We start from the raw sequence: 24,656 nt of genomic DNA on the forward strand, positions 1-24,656 counted from the left end.
CCTTATTAATCCGATTCCCATATTTGTTGATTTTTTTAAAGATATATTTTCTATTTATTGATATTGTTCTTAAAACTCAGTACCTGAATGACTAGTACAAGGTATGCAACTCCTTTCTCCTTAATTCTGAACCTTATACTTGCATTACTTATCTGTTCCCACCAAAATGATGACGAGGTGAATATATGTGTAGAATTTGCAGTCAATAAAATACAGTCACATTGTAAGGGAAGGTTATATGAAAATATACATCACCAAAATACTAATTTACAAGCAAACATAAGGCATTGAGTAAAAATTCACAGTAGCTTTATAGAAAAATGAATCATGTCAGTGTAACCTGATTTGTTTTCAAGAACATTTTAAGGATCTGGAGGAAGCAGGGGACATAATCTTAACTTTCTCATGCTATTGATTTCATTATGAATGACATAATCAGTAGCAACCCGGGGAAACAGGTTAGCTCACATGACACCACAGTTAGATGGTGGGAAGGTAACACAGAGACATTATCAAGGATATGGTTCCAGTGTGGGATAAGTCATCATTTAACCTTTTAGAGGTCAGTCTGGGAACCGTTCTGTTTAATCAGTTTTAATCCATAACTGGTGGCATATTAGTGTATATGTTTGTATGCGAGAAATACTAGAAACAGAAGTCAAAATAACCTGTATTAATGGGGTACAGTATTTATAAAATACTGGACAAAATCACATGAAGGCTAATTAATTTTGTAAGAGGTTCAAATTAGAAAATGATTGGCATTGTGCCTATTTTTGGCAGAAAAAGCCCATGGGCCATGGTGAATCACAAGGTAGTTGAACCATCGCAGTAACTATAATGTGAGTATATGCAGAATACCACATTTCATACATCAGTACTCTAGTTAATACTTGTATGAGACTGAAAGCAGGCAAATGATACAGTGAAGTCATTTCATAACTGGCAATACCAAGACTTCTCAGAACTATGTTTAGCTTGAGTGCATACTATATAAAGAGGGCCTTACAAAATGTATACAGGAGCCACAGGAGAGCAAAACAATTATTTAAGTTGAGACATCTGGTCAAGATGGCACAGGAGTTCAGGCTCCAAACACCTAGCAAAGGTAGTTATAATATAAAAAGGGTAACCAAATAAGTATAGTTGGGCTATAGTCATTCTAGTTACCTAGAATGTAAGTTGAAATACAAAGGGGTAAGCAGGCTCAAGCTGCAGGCCTCTCCAGCAGGGGCAACCAGAAACTCAGGTTTTTTAGAATAAGGGGATATAGCTTTGTGCAGTGGCCATTTCATAGCCAGTGAAGTTTATCTGAGGCAGTTGCTAATTGAAAACTTTTCTTTTTTTTTTTGAGACGGAGTCTCACTCTGTCGCCCAGGCTGGATGGAGTGCAGTGGCGCAATCTTGGCTCACTGCAAGCTCCGCCTCCCGGGTTCACTCCATTCTCCTGCCTCAGCCTCCTGAGTAGCTGGGACTACAGGCGACCGCCACCACGCCCGGCTAATTTTTGTATTTTTAGTAGAGACGGGGTTTCACTGTGTTAGCCAGGATGGTCTCGATCTCCTGACCTTGTGATCCGCCTGCCTCAGCCTCCCAAAGTGCTGGGATTACAGGCGTGAGCCACCGTGCCCAGCCAAAAACTTTTCTCAATACCCTGCCATGATGAAATATGGTTGGCACTGGTAATTTTTAAGACTCTATGGAGACTGAACTTAAAAACAAATTAAAAAAAGAAAAGATGGGGATGTAAAAGTTGCCACATGAGCTGATACCAAGGAGTTGGAGCCAGGCTCCAGGGAATGTAAGTTGGGAGAATAACTAAGTTTCTTCCATACCTCTAAGAAACATTGGCCACACTGAAAGCAGAGACTGCAGTGCCCTCCCTCCCAAACCTAAGAAGGAGGGCTGGAAAAGATGGCTTACTGGAAGGAATGGGCTTCTGGAAGTTTCAGAGACAAAGACACAGCTTCAGAACCAGAAGCTGAGCCATGCTGCTTTCTTGGCCAAGGGCCTGGATCCACAATGTCGCTGATACCACAACTGAGCAGGAACACCAAGTGGCATTTTGAGACCTGGTTTGGAAGAAGTCCTAAGAGGCCAGGTGGAGGGACTGAAAGCTGCTTGGGAAGGGAGAGAGGAGGGAAAGATACAGCAGTCGAAATCTCCTATTCGAAGTAAGCTTGAAAAGCAAAACTTTAAAATACATGAAGACATAGACGTAGAGTTCAAAATTTGTTCAAGCAAGACACGAATTTACTAAAAGTGAAATTAGCAGTTGGAATTCCTGGAAATGACAATCAAATAAGTGTGTTTAGAATTCTTACGATGAATGAAGTCTTGCAGTAGATAAAAATTATGAAGTAGAAGCAAGGGGGAGGGATAGGAAAAAGAACCAGTTAGAACAGTTTTGTATTAAGTAAAATGGGCTAAAATGCTTTAAAAAGACCAAAAATGCAATGGTTCAAATCCAGTACGAGCTTACTTCTCTCGTGTACCAGGTCTGGGTGGGTATTTCAGGCCACTGGGTGGCTGTACCCTCAGGGACCCAGCTGATGGCACCCACGTGGGTTTCAGAATTGCCCTGCTTTCCCACAGGAAGTGGGTGGGTGGGTGGGGAATAAGCTAGGCCAGAAATGGTCTCCCTCATGTCTGCTCACGCCCCACCGGCCATACCTAACTGCTGGGGAGCCTGGGAAATAGAGGTCAGCTACGTGCCTAGGAAAAGGATGGGAAGATACAATGGAGAATAAGTTTCTGCCATACCTCTAAGAAACAGTGGTTACATTGACAACAGATTTCTCATCAGCAATAGAATTGAAAACACAAGACAGTATTATCTTCAACTTGGAATTCAATACTAGTTAAACCGTCATTCAAAAATGATGATCAGCAGTCCCTATGAAGGAAAAATTGGCAATATCTAACAAAATTATGTAAGCATTCACCCTTTGACCTAATGGCCTCACTTCTAGTAATTATTCCAGAGGAAACACATCCACAAAATAACAAAGAATATGTACAGAAGGTTGTTCGTTGCTACATTATTTGCAGATAGAACAAATTTGGAAACAATCTATATGTCCACTCATAGAACTCTGGCTGAATAAACTATAGTATATCTACATAATGCAGCCATAAAAACAATTTTTGAAAAATTAAAAAGGAAGATAGCTATTAACAAAGATGAAATGCTTTCTAGGATGTTTTAAGGGGCAATAAAGAGTCACAAAAAGTATATCTAATGTGCTACCTTGTATTTAAGATGGAAAGGGAAATAACCACACATGTACACACACACACACATACATGCACACACACACACACACACACACACTTATTTTTGCAGAAAGATGCACAGGAGCTATAAACCAGAAATAAATGATAGGGGGTGGGTGGTTATTAGTGAAGGAAATAAGTATGGAAATGAGACTTTTCTGAGCGTACCTTTTTATATAGTTTTGATTTTGAGCCATGTAAATATTTTACATATTCAATTATATAAAATTAAAATGGAATAAAAATAATGAAAACAAAGGAAATCCTGTCATTGAATGTACAAAGAGAAACTAATAATCAAAACATTGTATCAAATTGATTACATAAATACAAAGAAGAGAATTCAGATCACTTTATAACAGAGTACTCAGACTGTATAAGCTTAGTGGAATATAGTCAAGGGACAAAAAGAATGGAAAAATGTTAGGCTTTATTTACATGGTTAACTGTTGGGCAATGCTATCAGCGTAGTAACTCTGAAACTGCTTAATATGTATTGTAGTTTGAACAAATGAATCAATATACTTATGTCATTGGGAACCAGGTTCTTTTTTGTTGTTAATTTCTTCACTGAAATTCTGCATTCAATCACAGGAGTTGGAGTCTGCTTCCTGCTGGGACCCTTCCTGATCCTTTAAGTTAATCTCTAATTTGCTATTAGTGTTGCTTCCTGCCCTTTTTTTTCTTCAACGTTTAAGTTCAGGGGTACGTGTGCAGGATGTGGAGGTTTGTTGCACAGGGAAACGGGTGCCATGGTGGTTTGCTGTACAGATCATCCCATCGCCTAGGTATTAAGCCCAGTATCCATTAGCTGTTCTTCCTGATGCTTTTCCTCCCCCCACTCCCCCCTCTAGCAGGCCCAAGTGTGTGGTGTTTCCCACCATGCGTCCATGTGGGAACCAGATTCTTGCTGTGGGAGATGATCTTTCAAGTATGTATTTCACTATTTCACAAATACTGAAATAAGGTGAGGAAGAATCCAGTGATGTAGCTTTGCATTGGAGGTATCAGTGTGCCACCCAGATTCTAGTTTCAAAATACCATATTTTCCTAAAAAAAACAGGGCTCCTTGAAAAAAAATGACCCCCAGAAGTACAACGTGCCAAAGTAGGCATGTGCTCAGCAACTGGGATGGCAAAAGATACGTATGGGAGCCAGCCTGAAGGAACCCTGACAAGACGATTTGGAAAATTTTAAGCATTCAAAAGAAGAATGATGGCAGTGAATTATAACACATTTAATAAAAATAAATCAATGAATCTATAATGTATTTCTAGAAACAACTGCCAGCTCATGAAAGCCGAATGAATCTTAGAATTAGAAAATTACTATTTTACAACTCCCAATGTGGTGATTAATTCAGGCAAGGATAATAAACGGATGCTGAAACTATCAGGTGAAACTTTGTTATGCAATGGATTACAGTCTCAAAGTATTAATTACAAAGGGAAAAGGTCCTCTACATAGGAAAATGGACGAGGCGTGGTGGCTCATGCCTATAATCCCACCACTTTGGGAGGCCTAGGAGGGATAACTGCTTGAGGCTAGGAGTTCAAGACCAGCCTGGGCAACCGCAAGACCCCATCTCTACAAAACAATATTTAAAAAAAAAAATTAACTGGGCATGGTGGTGCATACCTCTATAGTCCTAGCTACTCAGGAGGCTGAGGTGGGAAGATCACTTGAGCCCAGGAGTTCTAGGTTACAGTGAGCTATGACTGTACTACTGCACTCCAGCTTCAGCAACACAGTGAGACCCTGTCTCAAAATAATACTAATAATAAAAAGAAAAAGAAATATCACAAACACCTCCTTAATCAAGTGACCTAACTTCACATGACCAGTAATGAGACATGACATAATGGGACATATCATCTAGATAGTTTTCTTGCCAGAAATGTTTAATATTGAGAAACCAATTAGATAAATCGAGATTATGTGATCTTTTACAAGATAACTGACCTGGACTCTTCAAAAATGTCAGTATTGCCGGGCATGGTGGCTCAAACCTGTAATTCCAGCACTTTGGGAGGCCCAGGAGGGTGGATTGCTTGAAGTCAGGAGTTTGAGATCAGCCTGACCAACATGGTGAAACCCCATCTCTACTAATAGTACAAAAATTAGCCAGGCGTGGTGGCAGGCACCTGTAATCCCAGCTACTCAGGAGGCTGAGGCAGGAGAATTGCTTGAACCTGGGAGGCGGAGGTTGCAGTGAGCTGATATGGCACCACTGCACTCCAACCTGGGTGACAGAGTGAGACTCTGTCTCAAAAAAAAAAAAAAAAAAAAGAAAGATAAACAACAACAACAGCAACAACAACGAATTATCCAAAATTAAAAGAGACTAACAAGACATGACAAATATGTGATCCTTGATTGGATTTTGTATTAAAAAAAAAAAAACTCTAACAACATTGGGACTGTTTTAATATGGACTGTGTATTAGATACTAGACCATTTAATTTCATTAAATTAATATTATTTATGGGACAGTTTTAATTAATGGGACAGTTTTAATATGGACTATGTATTAAATACTATATAATTTAATTTCATAGATAAAATGATGGTATCATAGTTATGAAAATGGAAAAGTGGGAAAATATAGAGATAAAATGAAGTCTTATAAGACCACACTAAGATAACCATCATTAACACTTTGGTATATTTCCATCTAATCTACATATATTCAAACAAAATTGAATTGTACTCTACATGGTTTTTTATGTTCCTTCTGCTTGTTCCGTATTATAATTAATGGCAAGTCTCCATTAGATAATCCTCAAAGATATTCTTTTAAATGGTTATATACTATCTTTGTACATTTTCTTTTTTTATTTTTTATTTTATTTTATTTTATTTTGAGACGGAGTTCACTGTTGTTGCCCAGGCTGGAGTGCAATGGCGTGATCTCAGCTCACTGCAACCTCTGCCTCCCAGGTTCAAGCACTTCTCCTGCCTCAGCCTCCCGAGTAGCTGGGATTACAGGCATGCACCACCATGCCCGGCTAATTTTTTGTATTTTTAGTAGATACAGGGTTTCTCCATATTGGTCAGGCTGGTCTCGAACTCCCGACCTCAGGTGATCCACCCGCCTCGGCCTCCCAAAGTGCTGGGATTACAGGCGTGAGCCACCGCGCCCAGCCACATTTTCTTATTTTTAAATTTCAAGGCCATGTGCAGTGGCTCCTGGCTGGAATCCCAGCACTTTGAGAGGCGGAGGTGGGAGCATTGCTTGAGGCCGGCAGTTTGAGACCAGCCTGGGCAACACAGGGAGACCCCGTCTCTATGATTTTAAAATAAATAAAAACTAAATTCCAATTTTTTTATTTTATGAGGTTTATTTTACGGTATTTTATTCAATCAACATGCCATCCATTGTAAGACATCATGATTTTATGTGTCACTAAAAAGAAAATTATCCTGAGGTGGGTGTGTCGGGCCCTACTGGGCCTAGTGGCAGGAGGGGGACATCGGCTCCCACCACAGCCCTCCAAACAGCTCTGCGCTCTGAGCGCCCCCTCCCCGGGGTCCCCCTCTCCAGGCAGGAAGATGTCCAAGTCCCGTGCGGCGGAGGCAGCAGCGGGGGTGACAGCGACGGCCCCGAGCCCGCAGGTAGTGGAGCAGAGGGGTCCAGGGAGGCGCTGCACCGACGCTGGGGAGAATGTATGTCCTGGCAATCAAAGATCTTTTCCTACGCGAGCCTAACAAATGCTCTGGAATGCGTTCCAGCCTTCAGGAGGAGAACTCCGTTACACGTCACAAAGTCAAATGCCAGGGAAACCATTAGCTGGAATCCACAGGAAACGAACGCAACACGGAGCACGAAGCCCGAGCACAGAAGATCAAAGACGCCAGGAGAGGACCCCTCGCACCTTTTCCAAACCAAAAACGTGAAGCAGCAGAACTTCCTCTGGCCTCGTCTTGTGATTCCACCAACGCAGCCATCGCCAAGCAAGCCTTGAAATAGCCCATCAGGGGCAAACAGGCCCCCGAAAAATGCTCAAGGAAAAATCGCAAACTCACGGATTTCTACCCTGTCCCAAGGAGCTCCAGGAAGGGCAAAGCGGAGCTGCAGTTTGAAGAAAGGGAAAGAATAGATGAATTGATGGAAAGCGGGAAGGAAAGAAGGAGTGAAGACTGACCTCATCGATGACAAAGGCCGGGTGTGAACACCAGAGGCAGCTCTCCCGGGGCGCCATTGTGGTAGAAAAGCACGGGAGCCTCACAGGACATATATGTATGTTTGTAATTTTGATAAATATTACCAGGTTGCCTTTTGTAGGAGTTGCTCCAGTTACATTCTTCAGCCCCACCAGTGGTTAAGATACCTGTTTATTCCACAGCCTCACTAGAGATACTGTGTGGACAAATTTTGGGGTTTTGCCTATCCTTTATGAGGTAAACATTGTAGTTTAAATCTCTGTTTTTTCTTTTATACTTTTTAATTAATCTTTTTCAGACAGTCTTTCTCTGTTTTCCCAGGCTGGAGTGCAGTGGTGCACTCACAGCTCACTGCAGCCTCAACCTCCTGGGCTCAAGCAATCCTCCCACCGCAGCCTCCCAAGTAGCTGGGACTACAAGCATAGGCCACCATGCCCAGCTAAGTTTTGTGTTTTTAGTAGAGACGGGGTATTGCCATGTTTCCCAGGCTGGTCTTGAACTCCTGGACTCAAACGATCCTTCTGCCTCAGCCTCCCAAAGTGCTGGGATTACAAGCGTGAGCTGTCGTACCAGGCCTGTTTTTTTAAGAGTGATGCTGATCCTTCTTTCATATGTTTAAGAGCCCATTTATCCTCTTCTGTGAATTATCTCTTCAAATCCTTTGTTCATTTTACTATTTCAATATTGGGATTTTGATCTTTTTCTTGTTTGATTTCCAGGAGCTCTTTATAAATTAGGTCAATATTTTATGATGTTTTTTTCTTCTAGTTTGTTTTCTTTTGATTTTGCCTATGGTTTTTATGCAAAGTGCTATTTTTATTTGGTTGAACTTATCAGTCCCTTAGAATTGAAGGCATCTCTGGCTTCCAGTGTTTCCAAGAAGACTGACCCCCATTCCCATGTCACCACCTCTCAGGTAAAGGGCAGGAACTTCGCTCCAATACGCCCTTTCCATGTGACTTCTCCAGTCACAGTTCCTCACTTCCCCCAAAATAACTTCGCTTTTATAGTCATCAGCACTTCTTTGCATTTAGAAGTTTTACCACCCAAATGCGTATCTTTAGAAACTCCAATTTAGTCTTACCTTTAAAAAAAAAAGTTATCTAGGATGTGTTTTTTACTCTCTGGATTACTTCTCCATTTTTCCCCTTTGTTTTTCTCTTGACGAACTGGACTCCTTGACCAATAGGGTTTTCCACAGTGTGAGTCTTGCTCATTGCATGCTCATGATTCAGCTCAGTATATCCCTCAATCCTCTATTTCTTGCAAACTGGAAGCTGGATTCAGAGATTTAATGAAACTCAGGTTTGCCATATAGGAGGCACAAAATGTCTGGTTGTCTCTCCTGTTGAGATGATGGTATCTACAGGTGCTAAAATGTTTACGTGGGTGGTGGGTTGGGGAGAAGTTGTTGCAAGATGGTGGAATTCTAAGTCTAAATTTTACTTTTCATTTATAAGTTGAAACACTCTTGGCTGGGCGCGGTGGCTCACGCTTGTAATCCCAGTACTTTGGGAGGCCGAGGCAGGCGGATCACGAGGTCAGGAGATCGAGACCACGGTGAAACCCCGTCTCTACTAAAAATACAAAAAATTAGCCGGGCGTGGTGGCGGGCGCCTGTAGTCCCAGCTACTCGGAGAGGCTGAGGCAGGAGAATGGTGTGAACCCGGGAGGCGGAGCTTGCAGTGAGCCAAGATCGCGCCACTGCACTCCAGCCTGGGTGACAGAGCGAGACTCCGTCTCAACAACAACAACAACAAAAAAGAAACACTCTTTATTTTTATTTATTTATTTTTTGAAACGGAGTCTCGCTCTGTCACCCAGCTGGAGTGCAGTGGTGTGATCTCGGCTCACTGCAGTCTCCGCCTCCCGGGTTCAAGCTATTCTCTTGCCTCAGCCTCCTGAGTAGCTGGTATTACAGGCGTGCACCACCATGCCCAGTTAATTATTTTTCTTTTTTGTAGTTTTAGTAGAGATTGGGTTTTTCCATGTTGGCCAGGCTGGTCTCAAACTCCTGACCTCAAGTGATCTACCCACTTTGGCCTCCCAAAGTGCTGGGATTACAGATGTGATCCACTGCGCTTGGCTCATTATTGCCTTTTCTTCTTTGAGTTCTTCCCCTCCAGTTTGCTCTCTTTCTGTGACTCCTGTTAGTCAGAGTTTGCACCTGTTGGATTGGTCCTCCATGTTTCTTAACTATTTCTCTTTTTATTTCACTTTTTCTAGGAAATTTCCTAAACTTTATTTCCAACTCTCTGTTCACCTTACTACTTCTGCCATCGTATTTTATTTTCCAAGAGCTCTTTTTTTTTCTGTTATTATAAATAGCCGCCTCCTCTTTTATGGATGCAATATTTTCTCCCTGAAAACAATGAATTTTTAATGCTTTCTTCTATCTAGCATTGTGTCTATTTCCTCCAAGTTGTCTTTTTTCTGCTTGTGGAGTTGTTCAACTTTCAATACTAGAGATTTTCTTTGAATGAGGATCTTTGGATGTCCAGTCATACTTACAAGTAGGGCAATATCTGGGCTGCTTCTTCAGGGAAGATTCAATGTAGTATCTTTAGATATTTCTTCCTGGGCTGATGCCTAGAGAGAACTGTTTGAGTCTTCATATCTTGTAATAATAGTATTCCTGAAATCCAACTGTAAAAAGGCTGGAGAGGTCTCAACTTTCGCTGTGTGTATTTTTATGCAGTCTCCCTGTTTTCAGTATGATGCTCCTCTAATCTTCAACTCTGTCTACTGTCCAAAGATTGTTTTACCTTCCCCAGAGGGGAAAACCTCATTCTTATTCCGCAGTTGGAGAGGGAGTCATTTGCTGCACTGAGTCAGGGAAGAGATCTGGGGACCTAACTGCTTATTTCATTTGCAACGAATCCATCTGTTTTTATCCCCATCTTGGCATCCCTTTCTGAAGACACCTGGGTCAGCCACTTTTGAGATTTTTGAGGGTCCTGAGGTATAAATTGGGTTGCCACTCTGCTTTCTCCACCGCTAGCTTCAGTCTGTGTCCAGTGTATGTGATTCACGTGAGGATTTATTAAAACTGCAGATTGCTTCCATAGATCTGAGCTGGAGCCTGAGGGTCTATGTGAATAGCAGTCTCCTAGGTGATGCTTGGACCACACTTTGTGTAGATGGGGCTCAGTCATTTACCGTCCGTCTGTTCATTTTCCAGCCTCTGAAATTTTGTCCTTGGAGATTTATACATTTTTTTAAAGTTATGAAAATTTTCAAACATACATACAAATAGAACAGCCATTAACCAGTGGTCAATCCTGCCCCATCCGTACTTTCATCCACTCAACCCCCAGCACACACACTGCATTATGTTGAAGCAAATTCCAGACAACCTATTTCTTCTGTAAATATTTTAGTATGTATTTTTTTAAATAGTGAGATTTAAATATAACCACACATATTAATTTGTTAGGGCTGCCATAACAAACCACCACAGACTGGGTGGCTGAAACAACAGCTCTGGGGGCTGGAAGCGTGAGATCGAGGTGTCCCGGGGCGGTTTCTCCTGGGGCCTTTTGCAGCCTGTTGATGGCTGTCTTCTCACCGTGCCCTCCCACAGCCTTTTCTCTGTGCACCAGCATCCCTAGTATCTTGTGTGTGTGTCCAAATTACCTCTTTAAAGGTCTTGTCTCCAAATATAGTCACATTTGGAGGTACTGGGAGTTAAAGGCTTCAACATATGAAGTTGGGGGGATATAATTCAGCCCATCACACCATAATTTCCCATTGTCTTATATATGTAATTCTTTGTTGCCATGAATTCAGATAAATTCTACACATTGCACATAGTTGATATATCCTAAGTCTGTTAATTTTTTGGATTGTTGTTGAAACAATTTATTGAAGTAACAAATTGTAATCCTATAGAGCGTACCACCATGTGGATTTTCTTTACTGCATCTTGTGGGGTTATTAAACAAGTTATTTTGTCCTCTTTCTTGAACCTCAGTAGTTGAATCTACAGGTTTGATCGGGTTCTAATTTTTTGGCAAGCCCACTTTGTAGATAGCAGGGTACTCTTCCATTTCTACCTTTGGGTATTAGTATTGATGATCTTTGGCTACCTCCATTTAGTACATCAGAGGTGGCAAATTGGGCAGTTTCCAAATTTTATCATTCCTTATTCACTCATATTAGCTAGAGGACTTCCAAAAACAGTAAACATCCCCTCACTTATTATTCTGTCACCAGGTGGTACAGTTAGTACAGGAACAGCAGGAGAAAGGCTTCTTGGCCAGTACTTACCGGTTTAACAACTAGAGACTAGGTTCTAGTGTTCCTCAGCATCACAATGAGGTTTTCTTATTCATTTTAGAATCTGGTAAAACTTGATTTACTGTTATGTTAGTGGAGTTATGAGAAGGAGCATTTGTTTAAGAAGGCACTCTTCATTGGAAGTTATAATTTATGTAGCCAATTTCCTGCTGTTGGAGATTTACATTAATTCCAGGTTTTTACTTTTATATCTAATACTGTGAGACGAATATTCTTTAAAAATAAGTTAAAACACTCATTTTTAGTGTATAGTTTGAATTTTGAAAAATATGTATACTTGGACCCCAATCCAAATATAGAACATTTTCATCTCTACAGAACATTGCCTGGTTCCCCTTTGCCCCAGCCTGGCTTCAGATTTCTACCGATAGTCTCTCTGGCCATAGGGATTCGTTTTTCTGTTTTGAATCCCATATAATTGGAACCACACACTCTATACCCTTTATTGCTAGGCTGTTTTTGTTCGGCATGTGATATGGTTTAGATTTGTGTCCCCTCCAAATCTCATGTTAAAACGTGCTCTCCTATGTTGGAGATAGAGCCTGTTAGGAGGTATCTGGATCACGGGGGCAGATCCCTCATGAACGGCTTGGCGCCATCCCCTTGGTGGTAAGTGAGCTGTCCCTGTGAGTTCACGCAAGAGCTGGTCATTTAAAAGCATGTGGGGCCTACCCCTTCTCTCTGGCTCCTACACTGGTCATGTGAGATGCCTGTTCCCCTTTTGCCTTCCCCCATGGTTGTAAACTTCCTGAGGCCTCACCAGAAGCCAAGCAGATGCCAGCGCCATGCTTCCTGTGTAGCCTGCAAAACTCTTGAGCCAAATAAACCTCTTTATAGGCCGGGCACAGTGGCTCACGCCTGTAATCCCAGCACTTTGGGAGGCTGAGGTGGGTGGATCACTTGAGGTCAGGAATTCAAGACCAGCTGGCCAACATGGCAAAACCCCATCTCTACTAAAAATACAAAAAAAATTTGCCAGGCATGGTGGTACATGCCTGTAGTCCCAGCTACTCAGGAGGCTGAGCTAGGAGAATTGCACAAACCCAGAAGGCAGAGGTGGCAGTGAGCCGAGATCATGCCACTGCACTCCAGCCTGGGCAACAGAGCAAGACTCTGTCTCACAAACAGAAGTACCTCTTTATAAATTAATTAGCAAGCCTCAGGTATTTCTTTATAGCAACAGAAGAATGGCCTAACGTAACATGTTTTTGAGGCTTTTCCCTGTGTGGAGCATATATTAATTTTTATTGCTGAGAAGTATTCCATTGCCTAGATTTACTACAATTTGTTTATCCATTTTCCTGTGGATGGATATTTGGGATATTTCCACTCTGGGGCCATCAGTGAATAAAGCTCCTATATATATATTTCTATACAAGCCTTTTTTTTTTTTTTTTTTTTGAGGCGGAGTCTCGCTCTGTCACCCAGGCTGGGTGCAGTGGCATGATCGTGGCTCATTGCAACCTCCACTTCCTGGGTTCAAGCAATTCTCCTTGCTCAGCCTCCCAAGTAGCTGGGACTACAGGTGTCCGCCACCATGCCCAGCTAATTTTTGTATTTTTAGTAGATATGGGGTTTCACCAGTTTGGCCAGGCTGGTCTCGAACTCCTGACCTCAAGTGATCCTCCTGCCTCAGCCTTCCAATGTGCTGGGATTCCAGGCATGAACCACCGTGCCCGGCGTCTACTGACAACTGAATTTCAGACTTCTGGCCTCCTGAATGTGAGAGATCAAATTTCCATTGTTTTAAGTTGTCTTAGTCTGTTTTATGTCATTATAAAGAATACCTGAGACTGGGTAATTTATAAAGAAAAGAGGTTTATTTGGCTCATGGTTCTACAGACTGTAAAGGAAGCAGGGCACCAGCATCTGCTTCTGTTGAGGCCTCAGGAAGCTTCCAGTCATGGTGGAAGGCAGAGGGGGAGCAGGCGTGTCACATGGTGAGACAGGGGGCAACAGGAAGAGAAGGGAAGTCCCAGACTCTTTTTAACCAGCCAGCTCTCTTGTGAACAAATAAGAGTGAGGACTTACTCATTACTGTGGGAAGGGCACCAAGTCATTCATGAGGGATCCACCCCCACGACCCAAACACCTCCCACTAGGCCCCACCTTCAGCATTGGAGATCACATTTCAACATGAGATTCAAAGGGGACAAACATCCAAATAATATCATGAGCCATTCAGTTTAAATTTACCACCAGTCAACTGGGCACGGTAGCTCATGCTTGTAATCCCAGCAATTTAGGAGGCCAAGGCAGGAGGAATGCTTGAAGCCAGGAGTTTGAGACCAACCTAGACAACAAAACGAGACCCCATCTCTACAAATAAAAAATTTTAAAAACTTAGCCAATCATGGTGGCACGAGCCTGTGGTCGAGCTACTTGGGAGGCTAAGGCAGGAGCATTACTTGAGCCTAGGAGTTCAAGTTTACAGTGAGCTTTGATTGTACCACAGCACTCCAGCCTGGGCAACCGAGCAAGATTCTCTCTCTTACAAAAAAAAAAAAATTATTGCCTATTATAATTTGTTGTGGCAGCCCTAGGAAGCTAATATATCTACCCAGGATTGCAAACAATTTCTTCTGTTTTCTTCTAGAAATTTTAGTTTTACTTCTACATGTAGTCATATGATCCTTTCTTAGTTTATTTTTGTGTATGGTGTAAGGTAAGAGTGAAAGTTCATTTTCCCCCATATGGATATCCACTTTCAGCACCATGAGATTGATCTTGGTTTTTCATAGAGACTTCTTATCTAGTTGGGGATGTGACCTTCTATTGTTTGTTTTTATCATATTAGATTTTGTTAAATACTGCCTCTGCATCTCTTCAGGTGATCTTATATAGTCTTTCTCCTTTATTCTGTTAATGTGAATTACATTGATTGACTTTCTAATGTTAAAATAAGTTTCCATTGGCCATGATGTATTGATGGATTCAGTTTGCTAATAATTTGTTAACAATTTCTGCTTCCATGTTCATGAGGGATGATGATCTATATTAGTTTTCTTGAAATGTCTTTGGGATCAAGGTAATTCTAGTCCTCATGAAATGAGTTGGGAGGTACTCTTTAAGTTTGGTATTTTTTTCCCTAAATGCTTGATAGAATCCATCAATGAAGACATCTGAGCCTATATTTTCTTTGTGGGTAGGTTTTAAATACAGAATCAGTTTCTTTAACAGGGATTTTTTTTTTTTTTTTTTTTGAGATTGAGTCTTACTCTGTCACCCAGGCTGGGGTGCAGTGGCACAATCTTGGCTCACTGCAAGCTCCGCCTCCTGGGTTCAAGTGATTCTCCTGCCTCAGTCTCCAGAGCAGCAGGGACTACAGGCTGAGCCACCATGCCTGGCTAATTTTTGAATTTTTAGTAGAGATGGGGGTTGCACCATATTGGCCAGGATGGTCTCGAACTACTGACCTCAGGTGATCCGCTGGCCTCAGTCTCCCAAAGTGCTGGGATTACAGGCGTGAGCCACTGCACCTGGCCAGTTTCTTTAATAGAGCTATTAAGGGATCTTTTGGACGGAGTTTTGGTAGTATCTTTCCAGAAATTTGTCTGTTTCATCATACAAATTTATTGAAATAAAGTTGTTCAAAATAGTTCCTTATTCTTTTAATGTTTCTAGGTACCCACTTTCCTAATTCTGGTAATTTCTTTCTTAATTTGGCTAGAGGTTTATTAACTTTATTGGTTCTTTTTTTCCCCTAAAAAAGCAGTTTTGTATCATTGATTTTCTTTCTGTTGTTTTGGGATTGTTGTTGTTGTTGTTTTGATTGATTTGCTTTGCTTATTTATTTATTTGAGACAGGGTTTTCTGTCCCCCAGGCTGGAGTGCAGTGGTACAATCTCGGCTCACCACAACCTCCACCTCCTGGACTCAAGCGATCCTCCCACCTCAGCCTCCCAAGTAGCTAGGACCACAGGTGCCCACCACCACACCCAGCTAAGTTGTATATTTTTTTATAGAGACGAGGTTTTGCCATGTTGCCCAGGCTGGTCTCAAACTCCTGGGATCAAGTGATCCTCCCGCCTCGGCCTCTCAAAGTGCTGGGATTACAGGCATGAGCCACCATGCCTGGCCTTACGTTTGTTTGTTTGTTTTAATTTCATTGATTTCTGCTCTTTTTTATATCTTCCCTTTAACCTACTTTGGGCTTAATTCGCTTTTTTCCTTAAAGTTTAAATTTAGGTTATTGAATTGAGCCCTTCTTTTTGAAAACAGGCAAATATAAGAATATCAGAAGAGGGCGGGGTGCAGTAGCTTACACCTGTAATCCCAGCACTTTGGGAGGCCAAGGTGGGCAGATCACTTTAAGTCAGGAATTCGAGACCAGCCTGGCCAACATGGTGGAAACCCCATCTCTACTAAGAATAACAAAAATTAGCCAGGCATGGTGGTGTGTGCCTGTAATCCCTGCTGCTTGGCAGGCTGAGGCAGGAGAATCACTTGAGCCCAAGAGGCAGAGGTTACAGTGAGGTGAGATTGTGCCATTGCACTCCAGCCTGGGCAACAAGAGCGAAACTCCAACTGAAGCAAAACAAAACAAAACAAAACCAAAAGAATATCAGAAGAAAAAATGCAAAAGTATATGATTTTTACAAATATATTACAAATTAAAATTGAATTTTGAGTTTTACCAATATTCTTACATTTGTATTGTGGCTTTTTAAAGGTATTTTTTCTACTGTAGCTTTTTTTTCTGATAATATAAATAATACATCCTGTTAAAATTTCAAAGGATATAGAGAATAGTAAGGAATGGCATTAGTCAGGATAGGCCAAATCCCATTGACTTAATGCAACAAAGGTTTATTTCTTGCTCATACTATACACCCACTGTGAATCGCCAGGGGCTTTGCTTCACACGGTCACTCAAGGACCCAGGTTGACAGAGGCTCCACCATCTCGTAATGTACCATCTGGAATGCATTGCTTCCCCGCCTCCCCAGCCCACAAATGGGGAAGACAACACTGAAGAGCAACTCATTTGCAATGAAATGTTTTGGCCTGGTAGCCCATTAACTGTAGGGATCAAAGAACAAAAATCCTCCATGGGCAGAAGCAGAGACGAAGCAGGTGTGTGGCTGAGCGCTATAATTCTACACTGAAGGAGAAAAATAGAAATCACCTATCCCCTACCTTGAGATAACCCCTGCTTGCTGTCTTCTGCCTGGCCTCACCGGCCTTCCTTATCACCAGCCTTATGTTTGGGTTGGTGGGAATTACTCCTGCTTCTGACAGATCACTAATAATTCTTGGTTTTGTTCTTCCTTTGCGCCTCTTTTGTCAGATTTTATCAGTGTATAAATAAGACAGGAAAGGACAAATCAAGAATCTCTCACTGCTTGTCTTAATAACGAAATTTCTTTTTTCTTTTTAAAACTTTGCTTTAGAGTATCTCTGGAAATATATCCAAATAACTGGTTATAATGGTTGTATCTAGGGAGGGAAACTGGCTAGACAGCGCTGGGCAGAGTGGGGGTGTTGGAGGGAGGATTGGGTGGCACAGGTAACTTTCACTGTAATACACATCTGTCACCCAAGTTTTGTATAATGTAAATTATATCACCTATTTTTAAAAATAAGTAAAATAAAAATGTTTCCATATTTTCTTAATTTTCTATATTGAATATAACTGTACTGTGCAAATTAATGAATGCAAAACATTATCAGAGTTGAGTGACATTTTATTTTTTTCCACTGAATTTGGATACATATCAAGCAAAGACCACATTTCAAATACAAACTCTTCAAAGTTTATATTTACCTTTTGGAGGGATAAAATTTCATTATCCAAATGGATAGTCAAGTCACAATCCTATGGATATCAGTAATCAATACAGTCACTGTTATTTGAATGTTGCTTTTTTATTTTTTATTTTTTAAAATTATTATTTTTTTGAGACAACTCTGTCTCACTCTGTTGCTCAGGCTGGAGTGTAGTGGTACAGTCTCGGCTCACTGCAACCTCCCTGTCCTGGGTCCAAGCGATTCTCCTGCCGCAGCCTCACGAGTAGCTGGGATTACAGGCGCCCGCCACCACACCTGGCTAACTTTTGTATTTTTAGTAGAGATAGGGTTTCACCATGTTGACCAGGCTGGTCTTGAACTCCTGGCCTCAGGCAATCCACCTGCACCAGCCTCCCAAAGTGCTGCGATTACAGGCATGAGCCACCGCACCCGGCCAGATGTTGGTTTTTTAGAAAGCTCTTTCACATACATACATTGGGTCCTTCTACATTTCCAGTCGTATGTTAAGCCATAATTGTGGTTTACTAAAGAACAGGAGCTTTGAAGTCAGACTTGAGGTTGAACTTTAGCTCCAACACTTACGAGTCATGGGACCTAGGGAAATGTGCTTATTAACCGCAAGCCTGTTTTCCTCATGGGGAAAAATCATATATACCTTTTATGACTGTTAAGAATAAGAAAAACAGTATGTAAAACCCCTGATAAGGCTGTTTCTCCCACAGGCTTGCTCCACTTATCAGGCTCACCAAATACAGCTGCAGTATAAATTCCATCTTCTACACAACAGTAAACCAGAATGTTCACATTCACTGGGTTCATCTCCCATCCTGTTGTCTAACCCACATGGTTTTTTTAAACTTTTCTAAGATTGCATGAGATTCTGCAACACAACTGATTATAAAAACACTTAAAGTTTTTACCTTTTTTTTTTACTTTCCAACTCTCATGAATGTACAGAGGACTCTCCAGAAGCTGCATATGTGTGATATCTCAGCTGATTAAATGTAGATGTGTAGGAAATCGGTCAGGGTGGTGGGCGAAACTGTTGGGAAAGGAGCAGGCCTTCTGAAAGGTCAGAAGGCTTCGGGGGAGAATAAGCTGAAGGCAGCTGTTCTCTGACCTTGAGGCAGAGGGCAAGGAGTAGGTACAAGGACGTGTAGGAGAATTTATCTTAAATAGGCTTGTTCACTTGTGTTGTCCAGAAACCGACTTTTGATCATCAGCGTGCATGACTGCTCCCTGAAAGGGAGAACAGTAATGTAAATTACCCGCAGATTGTGTTTGCTCCAGGCTTTTGGCGTTATGTCTGTACTGAATAAAAGCAAGCAGCTCCAGCTGTTTGAGGCTGCTCTCTTCTTCAGCCATTAGTGCCGGGCAGCCCACTAGCTGCTGTTACACTGCTTATCTGTGTCTGAGTACTCCTTTCTTCAGTTGCTTGGCCAGGGTCTGCGGGACAGACCCAGGAGCTGGTGCCCTGTGTGAGGAACGCTGCAATGGATTGCGATGGAACCCTCGAAAACAAAGGTGAAGAGACTGCGCAGTAAGCAAGTAATTGGAATTGGAGCCCTCTTGGGTTTTCCAAGTTTGAGGGAATTTTCAAGCTAGGGTTTCATATTGGGACAACATTTATTCGCTCAACAGAAACAGCATATAAAAGTATTGAAACAATGGCTTAAAGCTAGTGGAGCCTCGGTTTCAGAGGCCCAATTAAGGGACCTAAGGCAAACTGTTGTTTTCCATAACCCGTAGTTCCCAGAAGAAGGCACGTTAGACCTAGAGCTCTGGGAGCAAGTGGGAAGAAATCTTAAATGACATCATGCACAAGGGCAATGGGGTCCCAGTAACATCTTTAACATTATGGGCCTTAGGGCTGCTTTGGCCCCACTCTACACAGAAGAGCCTAAAAAGGGAAGGGAGGAAGAACCATCATCTCCCTTACTGCCGCCACCTCCTCCCTCAGCCCCACCATTACCGGGTAAAGATGCCACAGAGGAGACAGAGATTTTCCCTGAGCCCCCTCCCCCAATAAATTGGAAAAAGGACAAGGGATACACTACAGTTATGGGACCCTGTCTTAAGCAAGCAGCATCAGAAGGGGAGCTCTTGGTCTGCCTGGTAATGCAAGATCAACAAGGCAATCGGGTACATGAACCCATTACTTTCAACACTTATAAAGAGATAAGAAAAAGCATTAGAGAAAATGGAGCTGCTAGCCCATTTACGAAAGGAGTAATTGAGGCCATAGCAGACAACTTCCCATATGACCCCATGGGGACTAGTCAGTGCTAACTAAAACAACTTTAGAGGCCAGTCAATACCTCCTCTAGAGGGCAGAATTTGATGAATTATGTGCAGCAGACCCCTTTACACAAAGCCAGAACACGAGCTGTAACTGCTGTGCCTGTCAAACCTGTCGCTGCACACATCTGTACTCTTCAATCAACAAAACCTGATGCAAAAAAACAAAAGGGGGAGATGTAGATCAGTCAGAGTGGTAGGAGAAACTGTAGGGAAAGGAGCAGGCCTGCTGGAAGGTCGGAAGGCTCTGCATAGCTTGGGGGGTGGGGGGGAGAACAAGCTAAAGGCAGCTGTTTTCTGACCTTGAGGCAGAGGGCAAGGAGTAGGTACAAGGACATGTAGGAGAATTTATCTTAAATAGGCTTGTTCACTTGTGTTGTCCAGAAACTGACCTTTGATCATCCGTGCACATGACTGCTCCCTGAAAGGGGGAACAGTAATGTTAATTACCCACAGATTGTGTTTGCTCCAGGCTTGTGGCATTATGTCTGTACTGAATAAAAGCAAGCAGCTCCAGCTGTTCAAGGCTGCTCTCTTCTTCGGCCACTAGTGCTGGGCAGCCCACTAGCTGCTGTTACACTGCATATTTGTGTCTGAGTACTCCTTTCATCCGTTGCTTGGCCAGGGTCTGCGGGACAGACCTGGCATAGATGAGAATTCAGCTGTCTGCTATTAAGCCAGACACTAAAACAAGTTGTGAAATGTGAAACAATGCCACTCTGCTCACTAAATTATTATTTGGTAAATATAGTAATTTTTACCATATTACTTAAATAACATTTAAAAAATGTTATTGATGTTAACATGCAACAAGGGTCAAAGGGTCCTGAAACCAAACACTTTGAGGACAGCTGCTTTATCCTGTGGCTGAAAACTATAAAGCAAGATTCCTTTAAGTAAATGTGGTATATGCATCAATCTCTCCATCTTTGGTGTGCTTTCAATCCAAGTATCCCCTTTCTTCCTTTTGCAAGAAAGAAACTAAGAATGTAAGCAGTTAGTTACTGGCTTCAGTCCCACAAAAAGCTACAATTTTTCTAAGCAGTGATCTGGAATCAGTTTAACTGGACTCTTGATATTAAGATAGCTCTTAATGATGTTTCGTTTTGTTTTCTATCTTTCACACAGAGCTTACTCACATAGCATCTTGGTATATCAAAATGAAATGCAAGGAACCAAAAATAACATAATTGAAGGCAGTAAAAGTGAACTTAAATAGGAAGATCATCAGTCAAGGAAGACCCACTGGAGAGTAAGTATGCAAGTTGTTAAGAATTAATTGGGTTACGAAGGGAAAAACAGAGACCGGGTCAGTGAAACGAAATCATGGTTTGTTTCCCTGAGGCCCTGCTAATACCTCCAAACTGGGCCAGATCGTAAAGCAAGATACCTTGAAAAGGACTTCCACGTTAACTTTTCAGGTTGCATGAGTTCATTCATGAGTAGTTTAAAGAATCATGCAGGAAAAGGACCAGATCTTGGAAATCTCTTGAGTCCCTATACTTTCTGTGAACATTTTTCTAGGGAAAATTCAGGTAGCTTATCAAAGGATTTCTGTCTTGTCCAGGGAGTTGTTTTAAAAAACAAAATATTGGAATTTTGAACACTTATAGTGGTTTACGGGGTAATTGGGGTAGAGTATATAAAATTGGTCTCATCTAAGAAAGCTCTGATTGGTTTCCATGATCGTGGTATTCAGGAACTGTTGTAAATTGGCCAAAATCTTGTTTTCCAGCTTCTTCCTTTTGCTTTTTATTGCCTCAAGTTGCCTGTCTTCCCTGCTCTTATTTTTTTTTGTAGCTTTACGATTCTCTTACATGTTCCATGTCGGACTTGTCTTCTTTATTCCAGTCGTCTTCTGAAGAGGTTCTTGGTTCCTGCCTTGGTGGCTGTAGCTGATTCTTTCTCCTCTGTGGACCTTCCTTATCCCCTAGGAGACACAAGGGTCCTCCCCTCCTCCAGGTCCTCCTCCTCCCTACTTTTGTCATCTTCCAGGTGCCTCCACCTGTCAGAGTCAATGATGAAATGGGAACTTGGAAAACATCCCTTGGATGTTGCCTACCTGGCTTTTCTTTTCTTTTTGCGACAGAGTGTCAATCTGGCACCCAGGCTGGAATGCAGTGGCATGACTTGGCTCACCACAGCCTTGACCTCCTGGGCTTAGGTGATCCTCCCACCTCTGCCTCCCAAGTAGCTGGAACTATAGGCCCCCACCACCATACCCAACTAATTTTTTTATTTTTTGTAGAGACTAGGTTTCACCATGTTGCCCAGGCTGGTCTTGAACTTCTGAGCTCAAGTGATCTACCCACCTTGGCCTCCCAAAGTGCTAGGATTACAGGCATGAGCCATGGCCCCCAGCCTGACTTGGCTTTCCTTACTTTAGGAGTTATAAAAGTTAAAATCATGTGAGACAGATGATTCTATTCTTTTATCCTAAAGTTACATTTTTGAAAAATGGGTCTTTATGAATCCACACAATTTCCTCACCCTCATTTTAACCAACATTGGTTGTTTAAAACTCAGCCTTTTTTGTTTTCATTTTTGGCACAAGGGGGACTTCATATGGTCTTACTCATCTTGGCTTCTTTATCCAAGCAACACCACTTATAAGACCAATGGCATTTGTCAAGTTGGCAGCGACGTTTCTGTGCCCTTGTGTATCAAATCTGGAATGCAACTTTTTTGGATAAGATCAAATTAAACTGTATTATGTTTAAATACAGGGGAAAAAAAACTTGAGTGTGGGAAGCACTTGTTTGGGTCTTTTATAGTTATGAAAATAGATTTTGTATTATTGCCTTTACACATATATACGTTTGTGTAAGTAGTTTCATTATTTGTATACCTTAATAAGTTATCTTATGACGGATTTATGGCCATGAGAGTAATGGTTCAATCTGTCATCAAAACTGATAGCCCTCTCTCACAGTGATTTTTTTATTTTTATTTTAGGTTCAGGGGTACATGTGCAGGTTTGTTATAAACTCATATCATGGTGGTTTTTTGCACAGATTATTTTGTCACCCAGGTACTAAGTCTAGTACCTAATAGTTATTTTTTCTGCTCATCTCCCTCCTCCCACTCTCCACCCTCAAGTAGACCCCAGTGTCTGTTGTTCCCTTCTTTGTGTCCATCAGTTTTCTGTTCCTGCGTTAGTTTGCTAAGGATGATGGCCTCCAGCTCCATCCATGTTCCTGTGAAAGACATGATCTCTTTTTTTATGCTGCATAGTATTCCATGGTATATATGTACCACATTTTCTTTATCCAATCTGTCACTGACAGGTATTTGGGTTGATTCCATGTTTTTACTATTGTCACACTGATTTCTTTACCTTCAGACAAAATTACTTAATCATCAGTGATCTATTTTTAGGCAAATTTACTTTTTTCAGTTTTCAGACTCAAAACTCCATTTTTTTCCTTAGTTTGGGAAACGAAGTATAATACTACTGTATTGATAACTTGATATGTACCGTTTTAGCCCTTTTCTGTGCATGTACAATTTCTTACATGACATGTTGCTGCATAATTTTGTAATCTGCATTTCACGTAACTAAACATAATGTGGAAATTTATCATGACATTATTTTTTTAACATGTACCAAATTCACAAGGCTTAAAATTTAACAAATTTTAAGGTAGAGTGAAAAGTATGAAAACTAAGTCTTCCTCCTATCCTGAGAAACATTTTTAGTGGCTGCAGATCATAAAGATGACCATATCCGGGGTGAGCATCCCTAATCCAAAATCTGAAATCCTCTAAAATCCAAAACTTTCTGAGCACTGACCTGATGCTCACATGAAAGTGTGGGTTTTTGGATTAGGGATGCGTTCAAAATCCAGAACACTTCTGGTCCCAAGAATTTCTGATAAGGGATACTCAACCTGTGTTGTTTCTTTCTTGCTTTTTTTTTTCTTTTTGAGACAGGGTCTTGCTCTGTCACCCAGGCTGGAGTGCAGTGGCACAATCACGGTTCACTGCAGCCTTGACCTCCCAGGCTCAAGCGATCCTCTCACCTCAGCCTCTTGAGTGGCTGGAACCACAGGTGTGCATTACCATGCCCAGGTAATTTTTTTTTTTTTGGTAGAGGCAGCTCCCTATGTTGCTCAGGCTGGTCTCCAACTCCCTGGCTCAAGCCATCCTCCTGCCTTGGCCTCTCAAAATGCTGGGATTTCAGGCAAGAGCCACCACACCCAGCCAACCTGTGTTGTTTTGAACCAATCTCCAGTTGTTCACATTTGTGATTGGGTTTGTTGTTCTTGTCATTTTGGGGTTTTTTTTGTTTGTCTGTCTGTTTTTTTTTTTGCTATTTATAAATACTGCGATTGAGTAGTATTGTAGAAATAAGTTTGGGTCAACTCTGATTTTTTTTTAAGGATGTGTTTCTTGAATCTCCTTCCTTTCCTTCCAATCCTTTCCTGATTTCTTCTGACTTCTTTCATCATCTTTTTCCTGCTTCCAAAATGCATGTATCACTGAAGCCTCAACTCCTGTTCCTTTGCCTTTACCTACTGCTTCCTAATGTTCTCACGTATCCATACTCAGTCCCTATTCCTTCCCTGTATTCTCTTGTCTCTCCACATGCCATACCTGAAAGATCATATCCAGAAGATAAACACTTCTCTTTCTTTCCTTTACCTATGTTCTCATTATTTTTAGCTGAAACCACCTGTTTTCAGAGCTTCAGGAAAAGATTTAATCTGAAGGATCCTGCAACTAAAAAGCTTTGAAAACTGTGTTAAGGGGCCCCATAAGCATCACTTTTTAACTTCACTGACAAAAGGGACTGGGGTCATGCTCTCTGGAGTCAGAGTGAGGTGGGGTTAAAAGCTCTATGTGGTTGTTTTGCATATTGCTATCAA

At 41.6% G+C, this 24,656-nt stretch overlaps 1 protein-coding gene and 1 pseudogene across 2 annotated transcripts in view; both read left to right on the plus strand.

Annotated features, from left to right (window-relative positions):
* GPR160 (G protein-coupled receptor 160) overlaps positions 1-24,656 on the plus strand; it is a 46,488-nt gene that overhangs the window by 20,311 nt on the left and 1,521 nt on the right. The window contains exons 3-4 of one of the 2 annotated variants that reach the window (XM_003256438.4): positions 18,213-19,014; positions 20,917-21,040. The gene's annotated coding sequence lies outside the window, so the exon portion shown is untranslated. The remainder of the gene's footprint in view (positions 1-18,212; positions 19,015-20,916; positions 21,041-24,656) is intronic. The other variant, XM_003256436.3, reaches the window with a different exon arrangement.
* On the plus strand, positions 4,159-18,256 carry LOC105740489 (annotated as a pseudogene).

The sequence above is a fragment of the Nomascus leucogenys genome, chromosome 11 (genome assembly GCF_006542625.1).
Source record: "Nomascus leucogenys isolate Asia chromosome 11, Asia_NLE_v1, whole genome shotgun sequence".
Taxonomy (NCBI): Eukaryota; Metazoa; Chordata; class Mammalia; order Primates; family Hylobatidae; genus Nomascus; species Nomascus leucogenys.